At 36.7% G+C, this 19,683-nt stretch overlaps 1 long non-coding RNA gene and 1 other non-coding gene across 2 annotated transcripts; one reads left to right on the top strand and one right to left on the bottom strand.

Moving 5' to 3' along the window:
- Nucleotides 1-6,385: 6,385 nt before the first annotated feature.
- On the top strand, nucleotides 6,386-6,493 carry LOC112717003 (small nucleolar RNA R71). The gene has a single exon (XR_003160541.1). It is a non-coding gene; the product is annotated as a small nucleolar RNA R71 (small nucleolar RNA).
- Nucleotides 6,494-14,621: 8,128 nt separating this feature from the next.
- LOC112736619 (uncharacterized) lies at nucleotides 14,622-15,053 on the bottom strand. Its single transcript, XR_003168807.2, has 2 exons — nucleotides 14,881-15,053; nucleotides 14,622-14,796 (listed from the first exon to the last, which is right to left on the bottom strand). It is a non-coding gene; the product is annotated as an uncharacterized lncRNA (long non-coding RNA).
- Nucleotides 15,054-19,683: the final 4,630 nt, after the last annotated feature.

Below are 19,683 nucleotides of genomic sequence, written 5' to 3'. Positions count from 1 at the left end.
CACCAAGAAATTGCAAATTCTGAGCACTCCAATCCATGGAGATTTGCTCCAGAGCCACAAATTAATCAAACAAAGCACATGAGATACTGTTGGTGCATGAAATTGTGATCATCAATGGCGCCATCAACATGGTACGCTCAATTACAATCTCAACTCTTTATCACAACTTTGCACAACTAACCAGCAAGTGCACTGGGTCGTCCAAGTAATAAACTTTACGCGAGTAAGGGTCGATCCCATGGAGATTGTTGGTATGAAGCAAGCTATGGTCATCTTGTAAATCTCAGTCAGGCAGATTCAAATGGTTATGGAGGATTAATGATAAAACATAAAATAAAGATAGAGATACTTATGTAATTCATTGGTGAGAATTTCAGATAAGCGTATGGAGATGCTTTGTCCCTTCCATCTCTCTGCTTTCCTACTGTCTTCATCCAATCCATCTTACACCTTTCCATGGCAAGATGTATGTTGGGCATCACTGTTGTCAATGGCTACAGTCCCATCCTCTCAGTGAAAATATTCAACGCGCTCTGTCACAACACGGCTATTCATCTGTCGGTTCTCGATCATGTCGGAATAGAATCCAGTGATTCTTTTGCATCTGTCACTAACGCCTCACAATCGCGAGTTTGAAGCTCGTCACAGTCATTCAATCCTTGAATCCTACTCAGAATACCACAGACAAGGTTTAGACCTTCCGGATTTTCAAGAATGCCGCCATCAATTCTAGCTTATACCACGAAGATTCTGATTAAGGAATCCAAGAGATACACATTCAAGCCTTGTTTGCATGTAGAACGGAAGTGGTTTTCAGGCACGCGTTCATAAGTGAGAATGATGATGAGCATCACATAATCATCACATTCATCAAGTTCTTGAGTGCGAATGAATATCTTGGAACAAGAATATGCTGAATTGAATAGAAGAACAATAGTAATTGCATTAATACTCGAGGTACAGCAGAGCTCCACACCTTAATCTATGGTGTGTAGAAACTCCACCGTTGAAAATACATAAGAACAAGGTCTAGGCATGGCTGAGAGACCAGCCCCCATGATCTAAGAACTAGGTGTCCAAAGATGAAAATACAATAGCAAAAGGTCCTATTTATAGAGAACTAGTAGCTTAGGGTTTACAAAAATGAGTAAATGACGTAAAAATCCACTTCCGGCCCACTTGGTGTGTGCTTGGGCTGAGCATTGAAGCATTTTCGTGTAGAGACTTTTCTTGGAGTTAAACGCCAGCTTTTGTGCCAGTTTGGGCGTTTAACTCCCACTTCTGTGCCAGTTCCGGCGTTAAACGTCGGGCAGTCTTGAGCTTATTTGGAACACCGGTTTGGGCCATCAAATCTCGGGCAAAGTATAGACTATTATATATTGCTGGAAAGCCCAGGATGTTTTCTTTCCAACGCAATTGAGAACGCGCCAATTGGACTTCTGTAGCTCCAGAAAATCTACTTCGAGTGCAGGGAGGTCAGAATCCAACAGCAACTGCAGTCCTTTTTCAGCCTCTGAATCAGATTTTTGCCAGGTCCCTCAATTTCAGCCAGAAAATACCTGAAATCATAGAAAAACACACAAACTCATAGTAAAGTCCAGAAAAGTGAATTTTAAATAAAAACTAATAAAAATACAATAAAACTAACTAAAACATACTAAAAACATACTAAAAACAATGCCAAAAAGCATATAAATTATCCGCTCATCACAACACCAAACTTAAATTGTTGCTTGTCCCCAAGCAACTGAAAATCAAATAGGATAAAAAGAAGAGAATATACTATAGACTCTAAATTATCAATGAAACTTAGCTCCAATTAGATGAGCGCGACTAGTAGCTTTTTGCCTCTGAACAGTTTTGGCATCTCACTTTATCCTTTGAAGTTCAGAATGATTGGCTTCTATAGGAACTCAGAATCCGGATAGTGTTATTGATTCTCCTAGTTAAGTATGATAATTCTTGAACACAGCTACTTTATGAGTCTTGGTCGTGGCCCAAAGCACTCTGTTTTCCAGTATTTCCACCGGATACATACATGCCACAGACACACAACTCGGTGAACCTTTTCATATTGTGACTCAACTTTGCTAGAGTCCCCAATTAGAGGTGTCCAGGGTTCTTAAGCACACTCTTTTTGCTTCGGATCACGACTTTAACCGCTCAGTCTCAAGTTTTCACTTGACACCTTCATGCCACAAGCACTTGGTTAGGGACATCTTGGTTTAGCCGCTTAGGCCAGGATGTTATTCCTGTAGGCCCTCCTATCCACTGATGCTCAAAGCCTTGGATCCTTTTTATTACCCTTGCCTTTTGCTTTAAAGGGCTATTGGCTTTTTCTGCTTTTTTTTTTTGAATTCACTGCTTTTTCTTGCTTCAAGAATCATTTTTATGATTTTTCAGATCCTCAGTAACATGTCTCCTTTTTCATCATTCTTTCAAGAGCCAACAATTTTAACATTCATGAACAACAAATTCAAAAGACATATGCATTGTTCAAGCATACATTCAGAAAACAAAAAGTATTGTCACCACATCAAAATAATTAAGCTAGTTTTAAGGATGAATTCGAAATCATGTACTTCTTGTTCTTTTGTAATAAAAACATTTTTCATTTAAGAAAGGTGATGGATTCATAGGACATTCATAATTTTAAGGCATAGACACTAAGACACTAATGATCATAAGACACAAACATAAATAAAACATAAAGCATAATTTTCGAAAAATAGAAAAATAAAGAACAAGGAGATTAAAGAACGGGTCCACCTTAGTGATGGTGGCTTGTTCTTCCTCTTGAAGATCTTATGGAGTGCTTGAGCTCCTCAATGTCTCTTCCTTGCCTTTGTTGCTCCTCTCTCATGATTCTTTGGTCTTCTCTAATTTCGTGGAGGAGGATGGAATGTTCTTGGTGCTCCACCCTTAGTTGTCCCATGTTGGAACTCAATTCTCCTAGGGAGGTGTTGATTTGCTCCCAATAGTTTTGTGGAGGAAAGTGTATCCCTTGAGGCATCTCAGGGATTTCATGATGAGGAATTTCCTCATGTTCATGAGTGGGATCTCTTGTTTGCTCCATCTTCTTCTTAGTGATGGGCTTGTCCTCATCAATGAGGATGTCTCCCTCTATGTTAATTCCAACTGAATTACAGAGGTGACAAATGAGATGAGGGAAGGCTAACCTTGCCAAGGTAGAGGACTTGTCCGCCACCTTATAAAGTTCTTGGGATATAACCCCATGAACTTCTACTTCCTCTCCAATCATGATGCTATGAATCATGATAGCCCGGTCTATAGTAACTTCGGACCGGTTGCTAGTGGGAATGATTGAGCGTTGGATAAACTCCAACCATCCCCTAGCCACGGGCTTGAGGTCATGCCTTCTCAGTTGAACCGGCTTCCCTCTTGAATCTCTCTTCCATTGAGCGCCCTCTTCACAAATGTCTATGAGGACTTGGTCCAAACTTTGATCAAAGTTGACCCTTCTAGTGTAGGGGTGTTCATCTCCTTGCATCATGGGCAAGTTGAATGCCAACCTTACATTTTCCGGACTAAAATCTAAGCATTTCCCCCGAACCATTGTAAGCCAATTTTTTGGGTCCGGGTTCACACTTTGATCAAGGTTCTTGGTGATCCATGCATTGGCATAGAACTCTTGAACCATTAAGATTCCGACTTGTTGAATGGGGTTGGTAAGAACTTCCCAACCTCTTCTTTGGATCTCATGTCGGATCTCCGGATATTCACTCTTTTTGAGTTTGAAAGGGACCTCAGGGATCACCTTCTTCATGGCCACAACTTCATAGAAGTGGTCTTGATGCACCCTTGAGATGAATCTCTCCATCTCCCATGACTCGGAGGTGGAAGCTTTTGTCTTCCTTTTCCTCTTTCTAGAGGTTTCTCCGGCCTTAGGTGCCATAAATGGTTATGGAAAAACAAAAAGCAACGCTTTTACCACACCAAACTTAGAAGGTTTACTCGTCCTCGAGCAAAAGAAGAAAGAAGAGAGTAGAAGAAGAAGAAAGATAGGAGATGGATGGGGGGCTTTGTGTGAAAATAAAGAAGTGAAGAAGGGTTTATATAGGGGTGGAGAGAGGGGTAGGGTTCGGCCATTATGGGTGGGTTTGGGAGGGAAAGTATTTTGAATTTGGATGGTGAGGTAGGTGGGGTTTTATAAAGGATGGATGTGAGTGGTGAAGAGAATGGTGGGATTTGATAGGTGAAGGGTTTTTGGGGAAGAGGTATTGAGGTGATTGGTGAGTGGGTGAAGAAGAGAGAGAGTGGTGGGGTAGGTGGGGATCCTATGGGGTCCACAGATCCTGAGGTGTCAAGAATAACTCATCCCTACACCAAGTGGCATGCAAAAACGCCCTTTCTGCCAATCCTGGCGTTAAACGCCAGTCTGGTGCCCCTTTCTGGCGTTAAACGCCCAGAATGGTGCCAGACTGGGTGTTAAACGCCCATTTGCTGCCCTTACTGGCGTTTAAACGCCAGCAAGCTTTTCCTCCAGGGTGTGCTATTTTTCTTTCTATTTTTCATTCTGTTTTTGCTTTTTCAATTGATTTTGTGACTTCACATGATCATCAACCTACAGAAAACATATAATAACAAAAGGAAAATAGATAAATATAACATTGGGTTGCCTCCCAACAAGCGCTTCTTTAATGTCAGTAGCTTGATAGTGGGCTCTCATGGAGCCTCACAGATGTTCAGAGCAATGTTGGAATCTCCCAACACCAAACTTAGTGTTTGAATGTGGGGGTTCAACACCAAACTTAAAATTTTGTTGTGGCCTCCCAACACCAAACTTAGAGTTTGACTGTGGGGGCTCTGTTTGACTCTGTTTTGAGAGAAGCTCTTCATGCTTCCTCTCCATGGTTACAGAGGGATATCCTTGAGCCTTAAACACAAAGGATTCTTTATTCACTTGAATGATCAATTCTCCTCTGTCAACATCAATTACAGCCTTTGCTGTGGCTAGGAAGGGTCTGCCAAGGATGATGGATTCATCCATACACTTCTCAGTCTCTAGGACTATGAAATCAGTAGGGATGTAATGGTCTTCAATCTTTACCAGAACATCCTCTACAAGTCCATAAGCTTGTTTTCTTGAATTGTCTGCCATCTCTAGTGAGATTCTTGCAGCTTGTACCTCAAAGATCCTTAGCTTCTCCATTACAGAGAGAGGCATGAGGTTTATGCTTGATCCTAGGTCACACAGAGCCTTTTCAAAGGTCATGGTGCCTAATGTACAAGGTATTGAGAACTTTCCAGGGTCCTGTCTCTTTTGAGGTAATCTCTGCCTAGTCAAGTTATTTAGTTCTTTGGTGAGCAAAGGGGGTTCATCCTCTCAAGTCTCATTACCAAATAACTTGTCATTTAGCTTCATGATTGCTCCAAGGTACTTAGCAACTTGCTCTTTAGTGACATCTTTGTCCTCTTTAGAGGAAGAATACTCATCAGAGCTCATGAATGGCAGAAGTAAATCCAATGGAATCTCTATGGTCTCAGTGTTAGCCTCAGATTCCCATGGTTCCTCATTAGGAAACTCATTGGAGGCCAGTGGACGTCCATTGAGGTCTTCCTCAGTGGCATTCACTGCTTCTTCATCCTCTCCAATTTTGGCCATGTTGATGGCCTTACACTCTCCTTTTGGATTCTCTTCTGTATTGCTTGGAAGAGTACTAGGAGGGAGTTCAGTAACTTTCTTACTCAGCTGACCCACTTGTGCCTCCAAGTTTCTAATGGAGGACCTTGTTTCAGTCATGAAACTTTGAGTGGTTTTGATTAGATCAGAGACCATGGTTGCTAAGTCAGAGTGGCTCTGCTTAGAATTCTCTGTCTGTTGCTGAGAAGATGATGGAAAAGGCTTGCCATTGTTAAACCTGTTTCTTCCACCATTATTGTTGTTGAAACCTTGTTGAGGTCTCTGTTGATCCTTCCATGAGAGATTTGGATGATTTCTCCATGAAGGATTATAGGTGTTTCCATAGGGTTCTCCCATGTAATTCACCTCTTCCATTGATAGGTTCTCAGGATCATAAGCTTCTTCTTCAGATGAAGCGTCCTTAGTACTGCTTGGTGCAGCTTGCATTCCAGACAGACTTTGAGAAATCATATTGACTTGCTGAGTCAATATTTTGTTCTGAGCTAATATGGCATTCAGAGTATCAATCTCAAGAACTCCTTTCTTCTGATTCGTCCCATTGTTCACAAGATTCCTTTCATAAGTGTACATGAATTGGTTATTTGCAACCATTTCAATGAGTTCTTGAGCTTCTGCAGGCGTCTTCTTCAGATGAAGAGATCCTCCAGCAGAGCTATCCAATGATATCTTGGACAATTCAGACAGACCATCATAGAAGATACCTATGATGCTCCATTCAGAAAGCATGTCAGAAGGACACTTTCTGATCAATTATTTGTATCTTTCCCAAGCTTCATAGAGGGATTCACCTTCCTTCTGTCTGAAGGTTTGGACTTCCACTCTAAGCTTACTCAATTTTTGAGGTGGAAAGAACTTTGCCAAGAAGGCATTAACTAGCTTTTCCCAAGAGTTCAGGCTTTCTTTAGGTTGTGAGTCCAACCATATCCTAGCTCTGTCTCTTACAGCAAAAGGGAATAGCATAAGTCTGTAGACCTCAAGGTCAACCCCATTGGTCTTGACAGTGTCACAGATTTGCAAGAATTCAGCTAAAAACTGATGAGGATCTTCCAATGGAAGTCCATGGAACTTGTAATTCTGTTGCATTAGAGAAACTAATTGAGGCTTAAGCTCAAAGTTGTTTGCTCCAATGGCAGGGATAGAGATGCTTCTCCCATAGAAGTCGAGAGTAGGTGCAGTAAAGTCACCCAGCACCTTCCTTGCATTGTTGGCATTGTTGTTGTTTTCGTCTGCCATGTCTTCTTCTTGTTTGAAGATTTCTGTTAGGTCCTCTACAGAGAGTAGTGCTTTAGCTTCTCTTAGCTTTCGCTTCAAGGTCCTTTCAGGATCAGGGTCAGCCTCAACAAGAATGCTTTTGTCTTTGCTCCTGCTCATATGAAAGAAAAGAGAACAAGAAAATATGGAATCCTCTATGTCAAAGTATAGAGATTCCTTAAGGTGTTAGAGGAAAAGAAGAATAGAAGGCGGAGGTAGAAGAAGAAGAATTCAAACTTATCAAGAGGGATAGAGTTCAAATTGTGCATTGAGGAAGAGTGTTAGTCCATAAATAGAAGGATGTGAGAAGAGGGAAAGAATTTTCGAAAATAAATTAAAAAATTTTGAAGAAATTTTGAAAAATTGGAGAATGATTTTTCGAAAATTAATGTTGGGAAAGAAATAAAGTGATTTTTGAAAAAGATTTTGAAATTAGAAATAAAAAAGATATGATTGAAAACTATTTTGAAAAAGATGTGATTAAAAGATATGATTGAAAAACAATTTAAAAAGATTTGATTTTTAAAATTAATGACTTGGCTAACAAGAAATTTAAAAGATATGATTCAGACATTAAACCTTTCTCAACAGAAACGGCAGCATACTTGAAATGTTGAATCAAATCATTAATTGTTAGCAAGTATTTTTGAAAAATGAAAGAAATTGATTTTGAAAATATATGATTGAAAAGATATGATTTGAAAAAGATTTGATTTTGAAAAATTATGAAAACTTGAAAAAAAAATTGAATTAAAAACAAAATCTTCCCTCTTGTGCCATCCTGGCGTTAAACGCCCAGAATGGTATCCATTCTGGCATTTAACGCCCAAAATGCTACCCTTTTGGGCGTTAAACGCCCAGCCAGGTACCCTGGCTGGCGTTTAAACGCCAATTTTCCTTCTTCACTGGGCGTTTTGAACGCCCAGCTTTTTCTGTGTAATTCCTCTGCTGTATGTTCTGAATCTTCAATTCTCTGTATTATTGACTTGAAAAGACACAAATTAAGAATTTTTTTGAATTTTTAATGATGAGGAATAATCAAAATGCAACTAAAATCAAATAAACAATGCATGCAAGACACCAAACTTAGAAGTTTGTATACTATTGACACTAACAAATTGAGAATGCATATGAGAAACAACAAAACACTCAAGACAAGAGAATTTAAACATCAGAGCAAGGAAATCATCAAGAACAACTTGAAGATCAATGAAGAACATAATGCATGTAATTTTCGACAATTAGAAGAATAAAGACATGCAATTGACACCAAACTTAAAATTAGACACTAGACTCAAACAAGAAACATAAAAATATTTTTGATTTTAAGATTTTATAACTTTTTTGTGCTTTTTCGAAAATTATATGGAAAAGAAAATAAAGAGATTCAAAATTTTTAATAAGAATTCCAGGAATCATGCAATGTTAGTCTAAAGCTTTAGTCTAAAAAGATTAGACATGGCTAGCCAAGCTTCAGCAGGACATTACATTCAAGAGCTAAATTGATGAAAATCAATCAGCTTTGGTGATGATAAAAACATCACCTTGAAACTCTAGAATTCATTCTTAAAAATTCTGAAGAAAAATACCTAATCTAAGCAACAAGATGAACCGTCAGTTGTCCAAACTCGAACAATCCCCGGCAACGGCGCCAAAAACTTGGTGCACGAAATTGTGATCATCAATGGCGCCATCAACATGGTACACTCAATTACAATCTCAACTCTTTATCACAACTTCACACAACTAACCAGCAAGTCACTGGGTCGTCCAAGTAATAAACCTTACGCGAGTAAGGGTCGATCCCACGGAGATTGTTGGTATGAAGCAAGCTATGGTCATCTTGTAAATCTCAGTCAGGCAGATTCAAATGGTTATGGAGGACTAATGATAAAACATAAAATAAAGATAGAGATACTTATGTAATTCATTGGTGAGAATTTCAGATAAGCGTATGGAGATGCTTTGTCCCTTCCGTCTCTCTACTTTCCTACTGTCTTCATCCAATCCTTCTTACTCCTTTCCATGGCAAGCTGTATGTTGGGCATCACCGTTGTCAATGGCTACAGTCCCGTCCTCTCAGTGAAAATGTTCAACGCGCTGTGTCACAGCACAGCTATTCATCTGTCGGTTCTCGATCATGTCGGAATAGAATCCAGTGATTCTTTTGCGTCTGTCACTAACGCCCCACAATCGCAAGTTTGAAGCTCGTCACAGTCATTCAATCCTTGAATCCTACTCAGAATACCACAGACAAGGTTTAGACCTTCCGGATTCTCAAGAATGCCGCCATCAATTCTAGCTTATACCACGAAGATTCTGATTAAGGAATCCAAGAGATACACATTCAAGCCTTGTTTGCATGTAGAACGGAAGTGGTTTTCATGCACGCGTTCATAAGTGAGAATGATGATGAGCATTACATAATCATCACATTCATCAAGTTCTTGAGTGCGAATGAATATCTTGGAACAAGAATAAGCTGAATTGATAGAAGAACAATAGTAATTGCATTAATACTCGAGGTACAGCAGAGCTCCACACCTTAATCTCTGGTGTGTAGAAACTCCACCGTTGAAAATACATAAGAACAAGGTATAGGCATGGCCGAGAGGCCAACCCCCATGATCTAAGAACTAGGCATCCAAAGATGAAAATACAATAGCAAAAGGTCCTATTTATAGAGAACTAGTAGCTTAGGGTTTACAAAAATGAGTAAATGACATAAAAATCCACTTCTGGGCCAACTTGGTGTGTGCTTGGGCTGAGCATTGAAGCATTTTCGTGTAGAGACTTTTCTTGGAGTTAAACACCAGCTTTTGTGCCAGTTTGGGCGTTTAACTCCCACTTCTGTGCCAGTTCCGGCGTTAAACGCCGGGCAGTCTTGAGCTGATTTGGAACGCCAGTTTGGGCCATCAAATCTCAGGAAAAGTATGGACTATTATATATTGCTGGAAAGCCCAGGATGTCTACTTTCCAACGTAATTGAGAGCGCGCCAATTGGGCTTCTGTAGCTCTAGAAAAGGCACTTCAAGTGCAGTGAGGTCAGAATCCAACAGCATCTGTAGTCCTTTTTCAGCCTTTGAATCAGATTTTTGCTCAGGTCCCTCAATTTCAGCCAGAAAATACCTGAAATCACAGAAAAACACACAAACTCATAGTAAAGTCCAGAAAGGTGAATTTTAAATAAAAACTAATAAAAAATATAATAAAAACTAACTAAAACATACTAAAAACATACTAAAAACAATGCCAAAAAGCGTATAAATTATCCGCTCATCAACTGTCCAGAATCACAAAATGATTTATGTCATTACCCTCATGGTGTCTGGACATGTCAATAAGAGTGTGAACAATCAAGTGAAAGGAATTTCCTCCTATAGTCACAAAGTGAATCATACTGTTATGACACTAACACAAACTATGGATGGGAAGGGAATTCTAATGCTCCATATGATATTCAGCAAGAGACATCATCTCTTGATTATGCTTTCAATAAATTCATGCAAGATTGTCCCCCAATGCCACAAAGTGATCCACACCCTAATGAATTCTACGATGATTCACATTGTGGATGGGAGGATCAAAACCAGAAAGTAATTGACAGTTCATACTCCACTTATCAAGAGCCATCATCACTTGAGGAAACCTTCAACTCATTCATGCAAAATTTTCCAACCTCACCTCCCACTTCTTCACTTGAAAATTCTTTATCACTTGATTTTGCCTCAACACAAAATTTCCTCCAAGATCCACACGACTCATTTCACCAACCACAAAACTCATTTCACAATCCAAAAGATTCATTCCATACTATTTAAAACAATCTCACCACCATACATCCATATCCACAGAATTTCTCTCAATCTTCATCTTTTGAGCTAGTAGCTGAGGATTTCCTTCAAAAGTCCACAGAGAATTTTTGCAAAGGCAAGAACAATCCTGAAAAGACCAAGAGACCCTCTTCAAGAAGATGGATGAACACTTGGAAAATATAAGGAAACACTCAGAACCGCTAAGCAAGGGAGATGAAGATCACTTGATGGATGTGAAGGAGGAAATTGAAGAACAAGAAGAAGAGACATCTGTGTCAAGCAAACATTCAATGAAGAATAAAGTGGTGGAGGAGGTTGAACTTGAAACTGCACTTGAGATGACAAAGGAACATGAAGACTCATAACCTCCACAAACTTTCCTGGACCAAAGATGCTCAACACTTGAATCTGTGATTGAGAGATATAAAGAGGAGATGAAGAAATCTTGGGAAGAATAACAAACCTCCTCCATGAAAGTGCTACTAAGTCAAATGTTGAGTGCAAGGGAGGAAGTGGAAGAACAAGAAAGTGAGGAAGTCAATCGAGAGAATTCACACTCAAGTGAAGCAGAGAAGTACATAGAGAAAGAGCTTATAGAACCACTAATTCAAAAGGCTCTTGATGAAGATAAAACTCCAATAATCACACAACCACCAAGTCTTGATATCCAAGAAGTGAAGGCAATTAACAAGAGTACCAATCCTACCCCTGAACCAGCAAGCAAGCTCAAACAAGAACCTTACAAAAGGAAGCTTGCTGAGGAGAGACCAAAACAGGGGACAATAGCTGAATCTTCTCCTCCCTTGAGGTCATTCCTCTTAACAAACTGGAAGAAGAGGAAGAAAGTGAAGAACAACATGTCAAGCTAATGACACTAAAAGAGTGCTTGTTGGGAGGCAGCCCAACCTTAGGTAACATGTCATTTCTCTGCTTCGTTTATTGTCTTTCTTTGCTTTGTTTAAATTTCAATAAATTGGCATATGATTACATTCTAAGTTTGGTGTTGCCCTACAATAATCTGTTTTCAATCTTTATGGATGATTGCATCAAATCTAAAAGGAAAGTGTCACACTAAAATTCTAAGTTTGGTGTGCCACATATTTCCCATGCAATCTATTCACCAGCACCACCTGCCTGTATAATCATAATGCCTTGCAGTGTTATCTTTCTTTTAGTTAGACAATTTTAAACACCAAATTGCTTAAACTTATGCCACTTTACTTGTGATTGATATTTACTTGATTATGTGTTCTACACATACATGTGCATCACTTGTTTTGGCATTTTGAATTATTGAGAAATGAATACAAACTTGCTTGTTTTGAAATTTTTGAAACTTTTTAGAATTAAAGAACTTGTGACTATGCACCTAACTTTTTATTGTTCTTCCATTTCTTTAACTAACTTTTTCTTCTCACATAACTTTTAACTTTCTTTTTCTTTTCAACTAACACTAACTTTTTAACTGTTTTCTTCTCTTCAACTAACTTTTGACTTTACCTTTCCTTTTCAACTAACTTTCCTTTTACCTTTTAACTATTTTCTTTCTCTTTGTGGATAGCAACAATGCTCCTTCCTTCTTTTATTCTTTGATAAACAAGCAAGTTTGCTTTCTTAGATTCATTTATTTGATTGGAGGTTGCTTTTGTTTGCTTTCAACTTGAATCTCATGCATGCTTCCATTCAAATATACATTATTTGTTCACTTCATATATATATATATATATATATATATATATATATATATATATATATATATATATATATATATATATATATATATATATATATATATATATATATATATGCTATTTTGTGATTTAGTTTTCTGCTTATGAGCATTTGAGGAGGAGGAGGCCTAGCGTGATGAACCAGAGGAGGCCTAGCGTAATGAGCCGCAGGAGGCATGGGACAGTAGAGGTGATGCAGTGACGACTCCTTCCACTCTGCATGATCGTGAGCACCAAGGACGGTGCTACATTTTATGTATGGGGAGGTTGTGCATCTTCAGCAAGTGCATTTTGGGTGACAAGCTTCATTCCGAACACTTTTAGTTTAGTTTCTTTTTATACTTTTTAGTTGTTTTGTATATGTTTTATCTTTTGAAAACCTTTTTACTTAGTTTATTGCACTTTCTTAGTTTATTGCACTTTCTAATTTTGCTTATACATAACTTAGTATTATACTGTAGGTATGTATATTTTGGCATTTTGCTCTTAATCTTGGCTTTTACATATGTTTTTTTAGTTTTTTAGCTATGATTGTGATTTTGGAAGATGTGATGATTGCACCTAGTTTGATTTCCTATATACTTGCTATTTTGGTTTGATTGAAATTAGGATTTAAACTTAGGATTTTTTTTTTACTTTTTTCATCCAATCACATTATATACATATAGAATAAATGTTAGTCAATTTAATGAAATTTCCAAGAAACTTACTTTTTATAAAAGGCATTAAAATTCAAATTGAGTTGAGTTGAAATTCTTTGAAACTTGCATGATTCATACATTATGGAATATGGTTTTTGAGTTAAAGAACATACAACTTGTGAGATTTTGAGCCTTATTGTGTGGTTACACTATTTGACCACTTATTTTATTCTTGCGTATGCTCTTCTCCATGATTGCAATCTTTGGTTTGTTTAAATTCTATATATCCATTATTTAATGTTTGATTATGGAATTATATGATTGAGGTCATTATTTCTTTATAGCTCACTTAACCCAAATAGCCTACCATTTCATTCACCTTTGTTTGTCACTTTGAGCCTATGAATATCCCCTTTTGTTCTTTATTTTGCCACATCATTAACCTTAAGCGAAAAACAATGAAATGTCCTTTATTTGAATCTTTGAGTAGCTTAAGTTAGTGAGTGTGTGTGATGTTTAAGTGTGGGAAAGATGTGGGAAACTTAGGTTGATGAAAATGTATTTTATTCTTGTTGAAAAAAAATTGGAAATTTGGGTGCATACTCATGTAATATTATAGAAACCATATGCATTGATGAATTGGTATAAATTATGTTCTTGAAAAAAAAGAAAAGAAAAAAAAAAGAAAAGAAATAATGAAAAGGGGAAAAATTACCCCAATGAGAAATTCAATAGTAATCAATGCATATGTGATTGAATTTGATGCATGAGTGTGTGTATTTGTAAAAGTGAGATCATGGGTAGCTAAGCTTGATATTAGAATTGTATAGGTTGTGTATGTCTTAGGTGATAACTTAGGTTAATCAAAGATTCAAATGTAAACCCACCTAGCCATATATATATCCTTACCTTTGCCCTTAGCCCCATTACAACCTTGAAAAGATCTCATGATTTTTGCATATGTACATTAAATTTGTGTTGATTGGTTAGATGAAGAACAAACTTTAGAAAGCATGATTAGAGGAGAATTTAGTGGATTGATCCTAAATACTTGAGTGATTAGAGTGCATATACGTAGGGGCGGGCATGGTTTGGATTTTTTTAAATCCAAACCGGATCCATTTCAGAACCAGATTTATGGTTCATGAAACCAAACCAGAACTGGATTGAAGAGAGAAACCGGTTTTAAATCGGTTTGTAAAAATAAAAACCGGTTTTAAATCGGTTTTAGAATTTAAATCCGGTTTTTACTTATAAACTGGTTTTAAATCCAGTTTTACATATAAAACCGGTTTTTTTTTAAATCCAAATCTAAAATCCAGTTTATTTTAAAAAATCCAAATCTAAAATCCAGTTTTAAATCCAGTTTTTTAAAATCCAAATCTAAAATCCGGTTTTTTTTATAAAATTCACTTTTAAAACCAGTTTTTAGAAATTTAATTTTTAAACCATAATTTTTTTAAAAGTAAAAATTAATACTAAAGTCATTTTAAAGTGTATAGGTTCATTACAACTAGAATTTGGTTCTTTATAAATCTAATGACAATAGCTAATCTATATAACATTTAATCATTCTCAAGACATCAAAAGAATACCACCAAAAAATCTCTCTAAAACAACAACCACAAAGTATCAAAAGATGCCAAGTTGCCAACAAAATCATCAAACAACCACAACCTTTGAGGAAAATATATCTGCAAATAACAAAATATACCTTTGTCATTTTAAAACAAATCTTTGAATGAAAGTATTAAACCAAATGAGAATATTAAACATACCTAGTCATCATCAAGATTATCAATTAATGCCGCCATAGAACAAGCACCATCATTAGAGGAAAATATATCTGCCAAGGGAATCAAATTAATTATCAAGTCTATATTCAACAACTTTTAATTGGTAACTAATTCCTAAATTCTAAAATAGAAAGATAACAAAAACAAAAATAAAATAAAATGAGAAGAAATATGAAACAAATTTTATACCTTGATCAACTTGTTGAAGAACTTCATCATCATCATCTAAAGCAGAGAAAAGATCTTCCTTAAGCCAATCTCCTGTGCAGACTAAGGCTTCTACTATTCTAGGTGTTAAGGAACTGTGGTATGGATCGAGGACTCTTCCTCCAGTACTAAATGCAGACTCCGAAGCTACCGTAGAAACAGGTATAGCCAATACCTCACGAGCCATATTTCCAAGAATTGGAAATCGGGTTGAGTTGACCTTCCACCAGTTTAGTATATCGAACTTATGGGTGTATGGCTCGCATTCTTCTTGTAAATATCTATCAAGTTCAGATCTTGTATTTGTTCTGCGACCGGTTGCTTGCAGAAAAAAGCCCATGCCATGAAGATCGGTATTAATGTTGTTGGCTTGAACATCTTACGTATCAGCTTCACTTGCTTCCTCAGAACTTTGGTATTGCTGATAAAGTAACTTTATGCACTTGGACAACTTTGACTTCAATTTGCCTCCTTTTTCTTCTCCAAAGAAGTAATCCAAGAAATAATTGACATACTCAATCTTTTGCATTGGACTAAGTACGATAGCAATCAATAACAATATATTCACCGAATCAGGATTGCCCCAATACTTCTCATACTTAACCCTCATCCTTTCTGCCATTGACATAGTACTAAAATCAACAGAATCACAAGAATGACGAATAAATCGTCCAATTGCAAATACTTCATTCATATACATATCACTGGTAACATATAAGGTACCAGAAACACATATAGTGGCATCACTGAACACTCGCAAAAATGGTACAATGGACTCAGCATACTCCCAGTCTGAATCAGAAGGAACACCTCTCCCTTTTCCTCCATTCATCTCTCCTATATAGGTATTATCTTTCAAAGTAAGCAACTCAAATGCTTTGCGATGCTTCAAAGCTACCTCTAACATTTGATAGGTAGAGTTCCACCTAGTCTCAACATCCATGCAAGGCAAGCCTTTATATTGGTTTTTTTATAATTCAACACACTTTTGAAACCTACTAGCTCTAGATGGAGAAGATCTAACATACTTTACTGCACTACAAATCCTCAAGACTGATTCATCAATCTCTTTCAACCCCTCTTTTACAATTAAGTTTATAATATGTGCACAACACCTCATATGAATAAATTCACCATTCAAAATAATGCTATTCCAAGAATTCAATCGCTGCTTCAGATATTTAATTGCAACATCGTTAGAGGAGGCATTATCAACTGTCACACTAAAGACCCGATTCAAATTCTAATTATTTAAACAAGATTCAATTGTTGCTCCTATAACCTCTCCTGAATGACTTGTCACTTGACAAAAATTAAGTATTTTTTTATGTAATTTCTAATCCAAATCAACAAAGTGTGCTGTCAAACTCATATAAGTAAAATTTTGAGTTGAAGTCTAAGTGTCAGTGGTTAGACATACTCTACCACAATTTGCCGAAAGAAAATCTTGCAACTTCATCTTCTCTTCAGCATAAAGAGCTCCAATGTCACGTGCTAATGTAGTCCGTGAAGGAACTTTGAATCTTGCTTGTAGGGCATGCACAAATTTTCGGAATTTCGGGCTTTCAACGAAGCGAAATGGTAGCTCTTCCCCAATAAACATTTCCACAAGTGCCCTTCAAGCCTCCTCTTGGTCAAATTTGGAAGCACTGGGTGAATTTAAAATACCACGCTCATCTATAGTCGGTGTGGTCATTGTTTTTCTTCTTTTGTTCGAATCATTATTAGGATTTTGCTTGCATCTTCTCAAATGACCACCTATTGAGCTGGTTCCATTCCCATATTGTATTAAGCTACCACAATATTTGCATTTAGCCTTCTTCTCAGTAGCATTCTCTACATCAAAATGATCCCAGACAGCTGACCGATTCTTACGAATACCTGACGATGGAGAAGATGGTTGAATACTAGCGGACATCCCCGTTGCTTCAATATTACTATTTTCAGTCATCTTGCTCTGCATATAAAGCAAGGTGTACATAACTCAAAATTTGGTGCCAAACATGCTAAAATTAACACAAACTAATCCAAAGAAACAGCAGCCAATAAAACTTCAGCATGATTCATAAACTAATGCATGTTCATATATCTCGCAAAGAAAACACGGCCTAAAGATTATGAAAATTACTGTCTTGTACCTCAAAACAACAATATCTTACTATCTGCACCTGCCTGCACTAACCAATACAGAGAGAAAAAACACAAGCAGTTTTGGAATTGTTTAAGGCACTGTGCAGACGAGACAAGCTCTGTTGAAGAAATCATGACCACCATAAGGCCACTTTTTCAGAGGAATCAGATTATATAACTTATTGTTATTGTTATTATTACATGTTGTCATTGTTAATATGATATCCCATCACTTTATGTTCCCTTTTCTTATTAATTTATTAGTGCCGATGGCGATTCATTTTTCTTACCGCATAAGAAAGAAACCTAGCTATTTCAAAGTTTGCTACATATAAGATTTATATCAGCTTTAAATTAAATTAAAGTTGCATTACATATATACAATGTTTATAGAAATTACAGGGACCACCTTAGCAAAAACGCAACAAATTAAATTTGGTTACAGGATTCTATGTTAGTACATACATGCTTCAATCCAGTGCTCAAAGAGTCAAAGTTACAATATAGCATTCAATTGTTCAAAAACTACAAATGAATAATGTCAAAACTCAAAAGGCTACAAGGGATTTCTCATAAAGAACTCACAATAATATTAATGTGCCCAAATTTCAAAGTCTATGCAGGAGGTGAAATTGTTAATTACCCAGAATGCAGGAACCTCTGTTTATTATGTCAAATTTCTCAATTGCAAGAACTTGATAGTAATGAGTGCAGTTCTCTTCTAAAATTAAAGAACATGCATATTTTAACTATTTATGGTTGTAGTAAGGTATTCATATGAATCTATGGCAGAGGACCGTGCCTTATTTATTTATATGTATATATACGTGCATATATTGATCATTGGTAAAGATAATCTAAAGCACTTAACCTTATCTTCTTTTTATGTTATTATTATAGAATTTTGAGGCAAATACGAGATTGTATGGTCATGTGTATAAAAAATACAAGCTTAGTTAACAGAACATATAGAATCAAACATTGCAAATTTGCAAGTATATACATATATAAGTTAACAGAACATAAAGAGGAACATAAAAAGCTTGGAAGAGGACAAGGAAATGCTATTAAATGATTCAGAAAAAACCAAGAAGCTGCTGAAGGAATTGGAAGAAGAAATGAAGAGAGTTAAGCTTGATTGGTTTCAGAAAAACAAGCATTGACTGTACAATGGTAAGAATAAATGACACTACATTAGTTTCTAGCTATGTAGTCAAATATAAGTTGGAGATAAAAACCTAAGATTATACAGAAAGTACCAAAAGAATCATAGTTGTATTCTTCTCTTTGTTTTTTTTTTAATAATAAGATTCTTTTATAGTTCAAAAAGAAAAGGATACAACAAAAGGTTTCATTATGAAGAATAATTTGCACTAAACCAAAAGCTAATATATAGCAGAAGTTCTAATTAGAAAGAAAAATCATGCTTCTAGACTTACCAATAGTGTAAAAGTTAATCCAGCCGAAAAGCATATTGCAAAACCATATAACCTCTGCTCATAAACAGAGAGCTTATTAGTCCAATAGTTCACAGATAGAAATCTTACCGAGTGAAAACAACAAAGGTTTTAAGATAACAAAGATTTCCAATAAGGAAGAAAACTAGGGGAGGTTGACTCATTGACACATAATGACATGTTTCAATACAAAATTAAAACAATACAGAAACAATAGCAATAGATTAGGATAAGTCAAACATCAGCTTAAACCATAGAGTTAATAGATCCACTACTCCTGTGGTTCTAATGGGAAAAATCAACAAAATTGGTGCTACATTGCATAAAGTCCTAACAAACCAATCTCCCACAATAAAAGTAATCTGAATGGGAAACAAATTCATTATTCAAAAGTCCTGTATATGTAATTCTTGACCCAAACAATAATATTCATCACCTTAGAAACACAATCCGTCAAAATTATCTCTGCTTAGTAACAAAGTCACATCTTACAACGCAAACAAGCCTCAAAGTTATACTATACCACTCTTACATAACCTGTATAACTCATAAGTATTCATACCAATAACAAAAGTACTGCATTCATGACTCATCCAGTTCATAGATTTCCTAAGAAATATTTCCCAAAGCATTTTGGTGAAGATATTCATAATCAAACTTAATAAAATAAAAACCTGGAACAGAAAACTAGTATAAACTTGATATTCAACTCTACTAATTAGTATAACAATGAAAGCTTGATATTAAAATGGAGACTTACTACACGTCTACACCCAAGTTCAATGAAAGCTTGATACAATGAAAGCTTGATGCAATGAGTCAACGACGGTGAAGAACTGAAGATGACGGCGGAGAAGACCAAAGGCAGAAGAAGAGAAACAGAGGTGAGACCCGTTCAACGTTGAATGAGACGGTGCCGGTGCCAGTTGCCTGCTCCGGTGCCGGCTGTGGTGGAGAGTTGAGAGTCCCCGGTCGAAAGAGAAGAGGCGAA

Source organism: Arachis hypogaea, chromosome 1, assembly GCF_003086295.3.
Source record: "Arachis hypogaea cultivar Tifrunner chromosome 1, arahy.Tifrunner.gnm2.J5K5, whole genome shotgun sequence".
Taxonomy (NCBI): domain Eukaryota; kingdom Viridiplantae; phylum Streptophyta; class Magnoliopsida; order Fabales; family Fabaceae; genus Arachis; species Arachis hypogaea.
Note: the sequence above shows the minus strand (reverse complement) of the source record. Positions and strands in the feature narration are given on the sequence as shown.